The sequence below is a fragment of the Uranotaenia lowii genome, chromosome 3, assembly GCF_029784155.1.
Source record: "Uranotaenia lowii strain MFRU-FL chromosome 3, ASM2978415v1, whole genome shotgun sequence".
Classification (NCBI taxonomy): domain Eukaryota; kingdom Metazoa; phylum Arthropoda; class Insecta; order Diptera; family Culicidae; genus Uranotaenia; species Uranotaenia lowii.
The window spans coordinates 222,376,227-222,390,909 of NC_073693.1; the positions used below are offsets into that span (position 1 = coordinate 222,376,227).

General features: G+C 41.6%; 1 protein-coding gene across 4 annotated transcripts in view; it reads left to right on the forward strand.

The window, feature by feature from the left end:
* Positions 1 to 8,373: 8,373 nt before the first annotated feature.
* The window catches only part of LOC129753547 (uncharacterized), a 66,674-nt gene continuing 60,364 nt past the window's right edge, over positions 8,374 to 14,683 (forward strand). For all 4 annotated transcript variants that reach the window (XM_055749376.1, XM_055749378.1, XM_055749377.1 and 1 more), the window contains exon 1: positions 8,374 to 9,690. The gene's annotated coding sequence lies outside the window, so the exon portion shown is untranslated. The remainder of the gene's footprint in view (positions 9,691 to 14,683) is intronic.

Consider the following 14,683-nt stretch of genomic DNA (forward strand, 5'->3'; position numbering starts at 1 on the left):
AACATTCCGAACTACATGATTCAGTATCATTTTTGGGGAAAAGTTGAAAAACAGCTGAAATATTGATAATTTAAGTTATTCTGTACAACGATGGGCCACCCTAGGTAGGTTCCTACATATTCATACTTTTTTCATTTTTTACTCAGTTACGTTTTGTTTATTATGTTATTATAAAGATCGACATGTGATCCGTTGATTTACAAATTCAAAAATGAAGAAAGCTTTTGAAATCTTAAATATTAATTTTGGAAAACAGCTCTGAATACACAATTCGTTGCTTGTTATGAATATGACACTGCCTAACAAAGGAGTTTTCCTTCCTGCCCCCATTATTGTGCTTTTCATCACCCGCATGTCTCAATGGCATCATTGAGAAAGGAAATCTGCACCCGTTGACGTCATCGATTTCAAAACTCGCTCGGGTTGAGTTGAGTTGCGAAACATGTCTCATAGGAAAACAAACAGCCAGCCGTCGGCCTAATGGTTCTGCTGGATGACGTCAGCAACATTTGGCCAACATCCGCAGCAGGAGAGTTCAACGTGATGCGAAAAACTAAACGAATCCGAACCGAAGAGCGGGAAAACTGTTTTCACTTTTCCTAGCCCGCTCGCTCAGTGTGATAGGGAAATTTCGCTTCGCGAAGAAAACCTGACACCACTACTAACGCAAAGTAGAGGATCGGGTTGGATTGGAACGGATAGGATAGTGCCGTCATTGGTACCGCTTTTTATTTTCGCCTGGTGATAGGCATCAGGCCACTGAAACCTTACACGAGCGGCCGTTCGCCTGTCTTCAACTTAAAACTTTTCCGTCAATGTGAGTAAACAGAGTGTAAGCACGTGGTGTGTTTTGGCGCATACGCCAACGCGTCGGGACGGATGGGTTTCATTACCGTTGTTTTTCCTTCGGGGGACGACATATTTGATGCTGGCGCCACTATCTTGGAGGAATATATCCTGTGTTGCAGCTGGTCACTGTGCTGTTAGATGCAGTGTTGTAAATTCAAAGATGCAAAAGAGATTTATGTTTAAAAGCTAAATTTCGGACGTTACTTTGCTAAGTTTTTCAAAATTGTCATCACGGTTATTTTGGAACCCAAGCGTCCAGATTTTTAAATATTGAATAGAGTAGATTATAGATTCTATAAATCATATTGATGCCAACTATTTCATGTTCAGGAAAAAATCTATAAAAATGGAGTGAATCGGTACAGTTTTCGCACTAAAGGGTGATAGGGTCAAAATTTGGTCAAGTGAAATCGCGTGTAAATCGGTGAAATCGTTTATTTATAAAATCAAATGAAATTTATTTTACAAGTTTAATTAGTATAAAATTCAGGAAAAAATATTCAGTTGGGCTTCCGCTTTTCCGAATCCGAATTGCCGGGCCTTACGCTTAACCCCTTCCATCAGATTTTGTACAGCCACCTTGTCCACCTTCTTCGCCGCAGAAAGCCAGTTTGCCTTTAACTGCTGCTCGTCCTTAGTAGTTTTTTTGTCTTTTTTAGGTTCCGCTTGACAATAGCCCAGTATTTCAGTGGCGGAGCTCTGGCGTGTTGGGAGAGTTCTTGTCCTTGGGAGCCACCTGCATGTTGTTGGCGGCGTACCACTCTATGGCCTTTTTACCGTAATGGCAAGATGCCAAATCCTCACTTGGTAGGCTATGGCCGTCGTTGATGGTTGTATTTTTTTGCCGCAAAATTTCAAAAGCTCTCAAAACAAAATTTTGAAAGTCGAATTATAATTCTTGATTGAAGTTTCCTACGCGGAGTGAAAATTTCCTGCTTATTCGGTCGTCAATTGCCGGACTGTTCAGCGAAAATAATTGGAACCATTGAGAAGTCGACAGATCTACAGCAACTTGCTTTACCGTCGCCATCTCCCAAGGTTATCATCCACATCCGAGGACGTCTTCCTGTTTGCCCTAAACATCCGGGTTTGGAAACCGCCGGGGCACATACTCGAGGGATCCGGTGCTGTTTGCTGCAACCGAGGAATACAAGTTGGCCCAGAATTCGATTGGTCGTGCTCTCAGACGTCGCCATCTTACTTTGGAAGAGGACCACCTGGTTGGAGCTTATCAATTACCTACGGACATAAATTGCCAAAAGACTTGTGAGTTTTTCTTTCTTTTTTCACTTTTTACTTTTTCTATTTTTTCCCTTTTTTGAATATTTCGGGCATCGTGAGCCTTGTTCATATTGAAAAACGGAAGGCATTCGTGTCCCCGTTTTAAATATGAGCGAGGGCTGGAGGTTTCAATCAGCAACTGTGGATGATGAAGATGACATCTACGAGAATGAGGTGCATTTGAAGGATTCAGATGAAGCTGGTCCCTCAAATACAGACCATTCTCGGATGATAGAGAGTTCTTCATCACCCATTATTGAGGATAAGACAACCCGACTTCGAACCTACACGGATGGTATAACTTTTTCTGGTCCTTGGGTGGTCTTCATCCGGCCCAAAAAAGATGGCAAACGGCTCAATGTAGTACAGATCACCAAAGATCTGGCAAGGAGGTCCTCCGTGACCAGCATTGCTAAGGTGCGACCAGACAAGTTGCGCGTAGTAGTGGCTGACCGAAAGGCTGCCAATGAAATTGTTGCCAGCAATTTCATTAATTTAGAATACCAAGTTTATATTCCGTCTCGAAACGTGGAGATTGAGGGCGTGATTACGGAAATGAGTCTGGAGGCAGACTACGTTAAATCCAACGGCGTTGGTAAGTTTAAGAGCCTCGATTCAACCTCGGTTGAAATCCTGGATTGCCGACAACTCAAAACTGCCAGCGTCGTAAATGGAACTAAAGTGTACTCGCCTTCAGCCTCATTCCGCGTGACCTTTGCGGGAACTGCCCTCCCTCACTTCGTTTTGATTGACGGAAAGTTGAGGCTTCCTGTGCGACTCTTTGTGCCTCGCCCAATGAGTTGCAAAAGGTGCACTAAATTGGGACACACTGAGTCCCATTGCTGCAACAAGGCACGCTGCCCTCGTTGCGGAGATATTCATGAGGATGGAGCGTGCTCAGCAGTAGAACAGAAATGTATTTATTGTGGGGGCTCACCTCATGATATCTCTGTGTGCGAGGCATTTCAGAGTCGATGGGATAAGGACAGGCGCTCTTTGAAAGAGCGATCCAATCGTTCTTACGACGCCATTTTAAAGAGCGCTTCTCTCCCGAATCATCCATTGTCAGGTAACATTTTTGCTTCTCTGCCAGTTGACAATGAGGACTCTACAGATGAGGAGACACCCTTTGTTTTCGTAGCTAACTCCCGGAAACGTGCGAAAACAGCTACTAAGTCCTCCAAAGTACCCAATAAAATACCAACAATCAGCCCCCCGATAAACGTCACTAAAGCAACGGTTGCTACAAAAAAAGAAAAACAAATTCCCCCTGGATTCCGCACGACTTTTTCGTCTCAAAATAATCCTCTACCCGCGGGGACATCATCTTCAGAGAGAGATCCAATAAATAATGTGGTTTTGTCAGAAAAATCTTCACAACCAGGACTCTTTAAATAGTCTGACATTCTTAATGGAGTTTTCACGTTTTTTAACATATCTGAATCCATAAGAGGCATTGTTACTACAATGCTCCCTGTAGTAAAGTCACTTTTGAAGCAATTGATGCAAACTTGGCCCCTTCTTTCAGTTTTTATCTCTCTCGGTGGCTAATTTTCGCCGAGAGGTCGGAGATATCACTGTTCTACAGTGGAATTGCCGTTGTTTAATCCCTAAACTGGATACGTTCAAATTTCTTCTTCATGAAACTAGTTGCGATATTTTTGCCCTTTCCGAAACATGGCTTTCTTCTCAATCAAACATCTCATTCCACGATTTTAACATTATCCGTTTGGATCGCAACGATTCTTATGGAGGGGTGCTTTTAGGGATCAATAAGCATCACACTTTCTATAGAATCCACCTCCCTTTATTAGGAGGAATTGAAGCTGTGGCATGTCATACAACTATAAGAGGAAAGGACTTATGTGTTGTCAGTTTGTACTGGCCTCAGAGAGTTGCAGTGAATCAAAGTCATCTAGAGGACCTGTGCTCAGTGCTCCCTGAGCCAAGGTTGATCCTGGGTGACTTCAATTCACATGGAACTGTCTGGGGAGAACAAATTGACGATAGTCGTTCTTCTCTTATCTATGACATTTGTGACAGGTTAAATTTATCAATTTTGAACACGGGTGAAAAAACACGGGTACCAAAACCACCTGCAAGACAAAGTGCGATTGACCTCTCACTCTGCTCAAATTCACTATAATTGGATTGCCAGTGGAAGGTAATTCCTGATCCCAATGGTAGTGATCACTTGCCAATCAAAATAACAATCGCCAATGGGGCCATCACTTCAAATTCAACAAATATACCGTATGAACTCACAAGACACATCGACTGGAAAAAGTACTCGGACGCAATAATTTCAACCATCAATTCTGTGGAAGTCTTACCTCCGTTAGAGGAATACACCTTCATTGCTCACTTGATTTACGAAAGTGCAGTTCAATCTCAATTAAAACCCATTCCAGATCCATCTTTTCGTCGAAGGCCTCCCAATCCATGGTGGGACAGTCAGTGTACTAAACTTTACGAAGAAAAATCGAACACTTTTAAAATTTTTCGGAAACATGGAACCCTGGATAACTTCAACACGTATTTCTCTCTTGAGCAGCAATTTAAAAACCTGATCAAGGGGAAAAAACGTGCGAATTGGCGTAATTTTGTGGGAGGTTTATCGCGGAAAACATCCTTAAGCACTTTGTGGAATGTGGTACGAAGCATGCGTAATCGTTCTCACACGAACGAAAGTGAAGAACATTCGCATAAATGGATTTTCAATTTTGCTCGGAAAATCTGTCCAGATTCCACACCTGTGCAAAAAATCATCCGAAGTGTGCCTCCGAACAGATGTGATTTGGATTCCAGCTTTTCGATGATAGAATTCAATCTTGCTCTCCTTTCTTGTAACAATTCAGCTCCGGGAGTTGATAAAATAAAATTCAGCTTGTTGAAAAACCTTCCACATGCCGCCAAATTTCGCTTGCTGAATTTATTTAATCAATTCTTGGAGCATAACATTGTTCCCGAAGATTGGAGACAAGTGAGAGTTATTGCTATACAAAAGCCTGGGAAACCTGCATCCGATTTCAATTCGTACCGTCCAATAGCGATGTTGTCTTGCATTCGGAAGTTGATGGAGAAAATAATTTTGTTCCGATTGGATAAATGGATGGAAACAAACGGTCTTCTTTCAGATACTCCATTTGGGTTTCGCAGGGGCAAAGGGACGAACGATTGTCTTGCTTTGCTGTCTTCAGAGATACAAATGGCGTACGCAAAACGTGAGCAAATGGCATCAGTGTTTCTAGACATAAAGGGAGCTTTTGATGCAGTCTCAATAGAGGTGTTGTCAGACAAGTTGCACTCCCGGGGTCTGCCTCCTCTTTTGAACAACATCTTATACAGCTTGCTCTGTGAGAAACATTTGAACTTTGCTCACGGAGATATTGCAGTAAGAAGAACCTCTTACATGGGTCTCCCGCAGGGTTCATGTTTGAGTCCACTTTTGTACAACTTTTACGTAAGTGACATCGACAGTTGTCTCTCTGAAGGCAAGACAACTTGCAGATGATAGCATAGTATCTGTCACAGGATCTACTGAGTTTCATCTGCACAGACCTTTACAAGATACTTTAGACAGATTATCAACCTGGGCTTTGGGGCTTGGGATTGAGTTTTCCGAGTGCGAGTAGCTCGGATTTTCGCGATGCGCGAGCAAAATTTTGATACGCTGCTCTTCTTCCTTGGACGGCATTTTGACAACTGAAGAGTGAATTTCAAAATCAAAATAGGAGCAACATTCTACACACACACACACACCTTCAAAATGAGGGGTGTTCAGGTTTTTTAAATGCAAAATTGAAAGAAATACGTCAAGTTGATATTGACCTAATTTTGACCGTATCACCCTTTAATCAGTCGGATAGCGTCCTGTAGATGGGCAACATCGAGCCCGAATCCGGTCGACAAAAAAGGTAATTTTACATCCTTTTTCCGCAAACCCTGTCCTTTTTAGATTTTTTTAAATTTCACTTTCGGAAAGCATTTATTGCAACAATAAGCTCCTGCCAGCAAGCGCGTTTTCAGTTTGTTATTGCTATTGTTGCTATGCCAGCAGCCGAGATGGATGGTTTTTCTTAAAGAAACTATAGTAAACAAAGAAACGCAATCTGATCCCTTTCGAAATAATGTGCTTGCAACCCTGCTGTAGGTCTGCCTTTAAGACTGCTTGGTTTTTCTCGATTGGAATGACACTGACAGAAAATCCAAAAATTCCAATCGTGACATTTCATCTCTTTGTTTACTACAGGCTCGTTAGTTTTTCTTGCTTCCTTTAAGAAAATTCATTCCTTTTTCATTCGAAGTGTGTAGAGCTTCGCCAGTCGCAGTCACCAGCCGGAGAAATGTTGACTATTTCCGTGCTTTTTCCGTCATGCGAGTAGTGAGGTTCCGTCAATCGAGTTTGGAGGAAAGATTTCCAGTCCAGTCAAGCGTGACGGGCGAATTCGCCCAACCCTGGTCCCGATAACGCTTAAGCACGGCGTTGACAGTCAATTTCGGTAGTTTGAGAGCTTTGGCGGTCATTCCTCCTGAACATGTTTGATTTTTAATGTAGGTGGACACAAATTTTTCTCGTCCCTCGCCTTCCTACCTACCTACCAATACCTCAATACCTGGCGCCGATCCTCCGACGCACAGAGCCGAAATAAACGATCTCCACTGCTGGCGATCCGGAGCCAGTGTCTTCACTTTCTGTCAGCCAAGGTTCTGGTGAACTGTGCGTATTTCAGCGGCTGGACTACGCCGCTACGAGCTTCTGGGCCTGCCTCTCCTCCGATGCATATCTGGATTCCAGTCAAGCACCTTTCTGCAAATCTCGTTTTCATCTCTTTCTTTTGATGACACCGGCGATGTAGTACGCCGTTTGAGATGCGTTGCCACCAAATTTCGCATCCGTACAACAATACGGATTTGACGTTTGAGTTGAAGATTCGGATTTTTGTTCGCAGAGAGATCTGGCGTGAGTGCCAGGTGTTTCGGAGACTCGCAAAGGCAAATCGGGCTTTTCTAATCCTGGTTTCGGTCTTTCTTGGTACCACCGTCATGCGTCATCTGGCTATCAAGATACTGGAAGAACTCCACTTGTTACCTAGCTACCACGAAATTGGAAGGATTTTCAGTGTTGATTTCCATCGACTTGGTCTCTCCGACATTGATTTTGAGACCTGCTGCCTTGGAGCTTTCGTCTTTGGGCGAGCAAAATAATATCGGCTGCCAGATCAAGGTCCTTTAGCTGTTCCATTGTCAAACGATTCCACGGTAATCCTGCGGTCAATCGATCCAGTCAGGATCTAATCCATTACGATGAGAAAAAGCAGCGGTGATAAAATACATCCTTGTCTCACTTCAGCAGAACAAACTATTTTAGATTTGATTTATTTAGATTATTGTTGTTGAATTCATAAGATCTTCATTTTTTTTTTCAAAGTATGCCTACATATGTTTGCCTTTTCTCTTCAACTGTGGTATGAGATCTCGAATTACCAAGGGACATCATAGAAAAGTTTTTATTTAAAGGCAAATACACTTTCGTGCAAAATATGGTTCATCTTGCTGGATACGCTATTGCTATACTTTCAAGGTATTTTTTATGTATTCTAGAATAAAGAAGTTTAGATTAGTAAATTGTATTAGCCTAATTTCATTGCATAGTTAAATTATGTTTAACCTATATGTTATATACATTAATTTATATTTTAAGAAGCGATGTAGAAGCTTTGCGAGTTGGCTAAAATATTTAACGTGCTCACTCATATAAAACTGGTTATAGCAACATGTGGCATCGAAGTTTTATATGTTTGTGTACAATTCTTCGTATCCGTTCAATTCATATTTTGAAACATTCAAATATATTTTAATTTCAGTAATCAACACGTATGGCTAAATTTCCCAACCATCGAAAATAAACGGGCAACAGTGTAGTTTACGGTCTGTTTTGCACTAGCCATTGCCAAAACGCTGTGTGCATCGCACCTTACGTACTCCTGAACGCTCAAATGGATAGATGGGTGGCTGGGTGGCAATGGAGTAGTGTGGGTGGGTGGGTGATGGCTTTTCCGATGCGATGGTGCGATGGTGTTGATGATGTTGGCTGGCGCTGCTGCCACGATTGCTGTTGCTGGTGGTGGTACGATTTCGCTTTCCCGAAGGAAACTTGTGTCTCGGGCCTTGCGGGCGGCCGGCCATCATCATCAGGCAGCGCCAGCAGCAGCTGGGTACCTAGTCAGTGCTTAGCGCTTTTCCTTTCGGTTCGACGACAGTTTTTCCTCAATCTTCGTCGCGTTCGGTCGGTTGGCTCGTTTCGGGTGCGTGTGCTCTTTCTTCGTGCGTGCGGGTGCTCTTCTTAGTGGGTGTCTGCCTGTGCACCATTCACTCTTTTTCCCTGCTCGGGATTTTCTTTTCATTCTGGATCTTTGCCATCGCTGAGTGTTTGTTGGTCACACGACTTTAAATCTGCATTTTCAACTTTAAATATCTCTACGGGTTTCAGTGTCCGACTGTCGTGCTTTTTTTTTCTCAAGATCCTGCACATCGGTTGGATTTCACCTTTCTTTGAAGTGGATCGTCGACGATCGAGGTATTCAAGCAGATTGAAAGTGAATTTGCACAAATCGAAGTGAATAATTTGCACAGTGCTAGAAGAAAATGGTTAGCAATTAACCAATCTACAGATCTACGAATGGGAAATTTAGCAAATCTCGTCTTCTCGAGGTCGAATGTTTGTCATTGTGAACGTGGCTGCTTCAGCTCACATTAGTGTCGAGATAAATTCGTTCGGAATCGCCCCACAGGAAGTGCTCCGCGAATGTAAAAATTCCAAGTTTCAAAATTTGCAGCTTCGAAAAAATGTTGTGACTGGGATTTCGAAATTCTAAGGCAATATTATCTGCGGCATTTGAAATCAACATACAAAAGTGCTAAAGTTCGCTAGAAGGAAAAAATACCAGAGCAAATATTTCACCAATACCAAAACACCCACAACACATCGGCTCATCGAAATTTGCGGATATGCTATCTGGGGGATGGTGATTCCTACTAGCTGAGGAAAATCTCTCCCGCGCACTCGCTTCCACTAGCCCAGAGCTAGCTAGCCAGCAGTCGTAGTAGAGATAGTGCGGGTGCCGAGAATTTTTCCGAATTTTCATCTCACTGCCACAAGCCCGATCCGACACGAACGTTGTTGTTGGCTGTTAAGTTTGAGTGTGGCGCGACAGAAGCAGCCGGAGCAGTCCGAACAACCGGATCGGGGCAGTTTTTCGTCGTGAAACGAGCCAAAGTAGAAACCGGCCGTTAGTGCCGGTGGGAAAAAAGGGACGACGGTGGACCGAGAGGAAAAACAACGATTTCGCCTATTAGCCAAAAAGTTAATGTCTTGTTTTGCGGGACCGCGTCGACGAGAGGATTTCGAGTGTTGATGTCTACCTACATAGCTAGCGGAGAGTCGAGTGGATTTTGACTTTTGGGGGGGAGATGTGAAGTGAAACGTGCTCAGGAAGCCGGCAAAATATTGTAGTTATATCAATACGCGTACCGACTTATCAGCAAACAATCTTGAAGGTAAATGTTGTCATGTTATAATTTTGAATCGCGTTTGATGATACTGACGATATCGTTGAGTTTTATTTTGACGATTCTATTACCGTTTCGGCCTTTTATTGCACACAAGAGTACTGTGTTTTGGGTGATGGTGATGTTGATAAATTAGAATCAGTCTTACAATAAAATGCGGGCGTTTTTTCAACTTTCAAAATTATTCATTTTTACTTTAACACATTGCGGATTAAATACGAGATTTCTCGTTTTTGCTTGTCGCGAATGTGCTTCTCTTAAGGCTATGATCAGGGCATATAGCCTGAGATACTGGTCCTCATCTATTTTCATGTCGTCCAAAGGAGACATGATACCAGAAAGAAGAAGAAGAAGGCAATGATCATTTAGAATCCGGGCAGTTACAATTGTGTGTATTTTAAAAACTATTCATTTGATCTACTTTCTATGGAGGAAATAAAATTTTATTAAGTGTTTATATGGAACTTAATGTAAAAATATAAAAGAAATATTTTACCGTTGATTTCAAGAAATACTCTTACTATATAGTAAAACTTTTTTCAGTTATGTATTGATCTATAATTGTTACCACAGAAGTAAAACCTTTGCAAAATCATGATATTTTACACAAATTCACCTGGAAAAACCAATTGGAATCTGGTTGGAACCTTTTCCTGAGAAGGCATCTCGAAGAATTTGACTTCTTAAATTCGGTTTTAACATAAATTTCTTTGTCCATCAGAACACATCTGTCACATTGCGTAAAAACCGGTTGCACAGATTGCGATCCATGGAACTGCTCATTTTTAGTTATTTGCTGGGTGTCTACTAGGCATGCAACACGTTTTGCCTTTTTGCCAAGGGTTCCACTACGATGCTTGGTTTGAACTTCATGAGCATATTGAGCATCCTAGAGTGGCTTCTTATACTTCTTACCCATTTGAGTGAAAATAAATTTCAGAAAAAATCTGCAGTTCATGAGTTTCAAAACCGACAATGAAGAATTCCCGAGGCGATTATGCGAAATTATTTTTGTCATGTCTTTTTGCATCTTAAATACCTCAAACACACCTAAATTTAAAAATCTCAAAAAATAGGCAAGATAGTCCTTTTTATAACTAACACAACGATGTTAAATTTTTGCATATCCGAGCTCTAGTAACGTACCTATAAACGAAATGAAGTGCCCAGCATAATAGCAAGAAACATAACTCAAATGCTATAAATCTTAGGATGAAACTTTATTTTAAAAAATTGAACAAAACAGTTTCAGTAATTCATAAAAACTAAAATTTGGTCCAGCGAATTTTGAGATATGGAACACCGAATTTTGGTGTTTCTCGGCTTAGATTTCTGCGCGGTCCTTAATGTGTTAAAAAATAACTTATTGATAATTCACTACGAGGCCTGCACTTATTGAGGTATTTTATACCAGTTTTTAGATAGAGGGCGCTTCAGAACATCCAAAGATAATCTAAGTAAACATCGTTTGAAGACGTGTTTGACAGCGGCTCCCGAAAAATTCTATATCTTCATGAAATTAGGGATTAGGTACAATTAATGAAAATCGCAGTTTGAAGGAATTATGAAAAATTAACTGAAAAGACTTGAAAAAATTTATAGGGGAGAGTGGGGTAACGTGAGCCATGGGGAAACGTGGGCCACTCTAAATATCTCATCTGTGTGTTGAGATAAAAATCTCAATCCAACTGTCATCGTTGTCGCTTTGCGTAAGGGCATCCGCAGCAATCGCGAGCAAAGTGAAAATGCTCACGAGTTTGATCACTTTCATACCGCACCGGGGGTTAGTATGAGGGTGAGAAAAATAGGGCCGTTGCCGTCGGGACCGACAAAATCACCAAATTTGCTCACTAGAAAGGGGCGTGAGAAAACATGCACTGAAAAAATTCTACCATTTAATGCTGAGTTAAACAAACGACTTTAAGCGTGTAGAATTTGTTTACATTTCATTGCCAGAGAAATTTGCAAAATGGTACGCGTTCGAATCGTCTTAACCTTCCCATGCCGTTCGGGTCAATATGACCCGAAGCGCACATTTAAAATCTCTTTATCATCATTCCATTATACTGAAGAACTTGGAATTTTGACAGACCAAGTATGTTCTATGAAAATAATGATCAAATTAACGTCAAAAAATTGAAGTTTGAGTTTTGAAAATCGGTTCATTGGGAAATGAAATACAGCTAAGCAAAGCAAAAATTGGATATCGTTTTTATAAAGATAGATTTTTTTCTACCGGAAGATCTGAGATAGCGGTCAAAACTTTCATTGGACCCCAACATATCTATACACTGTCGGATAGATGGATTCTTGACGATTTCGAACATCAATGTAACACTTAAATACAGAAAAGCTGTCAAAAGTTATGAGCATTTTAAAAATAAAATTGATTTTTCGGACTTTTTACTTTCTGAACCAGTTTCTGATAACTTGGTAATACATATCGACTTCATTTTAAAATTTTGAGTAATAAGAACAAATAACCTACACAATGAATATAATATCATCAAAATCGGTTAACATTTACAGCCAGGAGAACGAAATCAAACTTCAACGCAAATTTCCCCGAAACGGATATTTTGCGAACGGCATGGGAAGGTTAAAGGTTTGCGAAATCTGTGAGGTGCACGGCCGGAAGAGGTTAAAATTCAGTCGGTGAGAGAAGGCCCAAGGATTTCGGCGCTGCAAAAGCAAAAACGTGATGCGTGCGGTGGCTCATATACGATTCCTCGAAGAAAAAAATCAGATAAGATAGGTCAGACTTAATAATATAAATAAAAACAACCTCCTTCTAAAAATCAATTAAGTTTCATCACTGAAATTCCTCAACTCTGATGAAGGATACACTCATTTTCTACTGCAGCTTTGTAGCAAGCTACAGTTAGTTAGAATTAGCTACCCAACATTTCACTTGAGCAGAACACCAAATATTTAGAGTGCAGGTTTATAACGCCTTAATTGCCACTATCTGACAAACCACCTCCCACCTGGGTGGAATTGCATCGCCGATGAAAACATCAGAGCGCAAGTTTTCTCTACTTCGCAGCGAGCTTTCCCTTTGAACAATCGGGACTTGAATTGTTAAAAGGGAAGAGAGAGTTTCGGGAGAAAGCCGAACTATCAGGAAAATTTGAATTGGTTAAGAGAATATGTCGGGGAACTTCGTAAAATATTCGCTTTACGCAGTTCCGGTTAAAAAATGAATAGACGGCTGCAATTTTCTGAAGACCTGGAGCAGTTCGATCATTTGGTCTGAAATCGTGGATTGAGTTAGGTGTGTGGCTAGAGTTCCGAGTAGTAGAAGGTAAAACGTGAGGTGTTTTTCATGGGAAAGGGATCACTAACTGGTTCTGGCCTAGATTTTAGGGTCATACGACAGGCTGTGGAAAGAAACCGTCGCAAACCATTCGCAACAACCGATTTGCGAAAAGGTAAAAGTTTGTGGGAGGGAAACGTGCACACAATAATCCCTTACGGTTTCTTCAAAAGGTTTCCTTGCGAGAAGGAGGCGACAAGCACCCGACGTACGCAGCGAGAACACTTTCCCCTGGCTCACGAAAATCACCACGCGGACCAACTTTTTCCGGAGCAAAACCCGCCGGAAATCCGGACTCCGTAAACATAGTCCGGCACCCCCAACACAATTTCGAATTCGCCAACAACAACCACGGGATTCGAAATTGAACGGAAACTCCCGTCAAAATAAGTTTCCCACCAGCGTCGCGCACTCGATGAAGAAGGCCAGCACAACAACATCTGGATTCGACATCGAGCAACGACAACATTAGGTTCCGCTGAAGCGGAAACAACAACACAACATCGCCAAAACATCTCCGAAATGAGCCTGATTTCCCGATGAGCCGGTAGCGAACGACACCGAAACAGCCTCCATCAACAACACATCCAACTGCCGTAAGTACCCTTCCCTTAATATATTTATGCGCATAAATTTGGGTGGGTACTGAATTGTGTCCAGTTTTTCGGGTCGTTGACCCTATTGTAATCAAATGCCGTAAGGGATATGCACGACCACTACACTTTTACCCCTCCACCAAACCCGAACGAATGCTAGCAGCCCGCAGCACCACCAGCTAATGTGGTCGAGCGGTTAGAGTGGCAGCCTAAAAATCTCCAACTTCCCAGAGAACATGAGTTCGAGTCTCGAAATGGAATAAAGTTTTTTGTCGAGAAAATAATTTTGTTTGGAAGATTTTTTTTAATAAACGGTGGAATGCCCTAAAATCGAAGCCTTATCTTTTTTTGAGAACTTTCCTGTTTAAGGCATTTCACGTTTTGCAGCGGTTTTTTTTTAAGGAGAGCGTTGGACTCCAGTTGTTTCCAACTCACATCGGACTTGAAAAGCGACTAAGATTGGTGGTCGGCAGACGCTCAACTGCTGATGCTAAGCGGCGATGTCAGATCTTTTTTGCCGACCTGATCTATTTTGGTTGATCAATTAAATTTTCCTAATATTTTGGATTTTTTTGAAGCACTTGACGCCTTTGGCGGAGTACTTTTTGACTTTTTGGGGAACGGTCGTTTCAGGAGAAGTGTAGCAGAAGAAGGAAAAACTTGCCCTTTGGTGGGTCTCATTGGCCGGGCAAACCATAACCAGGCTAACGGTCTCCTCAGGGAGTGGCGCATTAAGCCGTTAGCAAAACCTGCACAATCTTCCGAGGATAGGTCTCGCCTTACAGCTTTTAAGCAAGTTGGATTTCGTAAACACTGCTAGATTTCCATTATGATGATCCTTAAACATCTTACTTAACTGTATGATTGATTGGCAAGTGTTAAAATATTGAAAGATAGCGTGAACATAGAAGTGAAATTACATGGTTATATAGGTAGATTTGTTATGGTTGTTCCATTATTTATTCGGATCAGTTAACTTTCGACAAGAACTTCGACTACAAAACGAAAAAAGAAATTGAAACGTACATGTATCAGTAACTTCGCTTTAAACGCTCTCCAGACCCTTGGT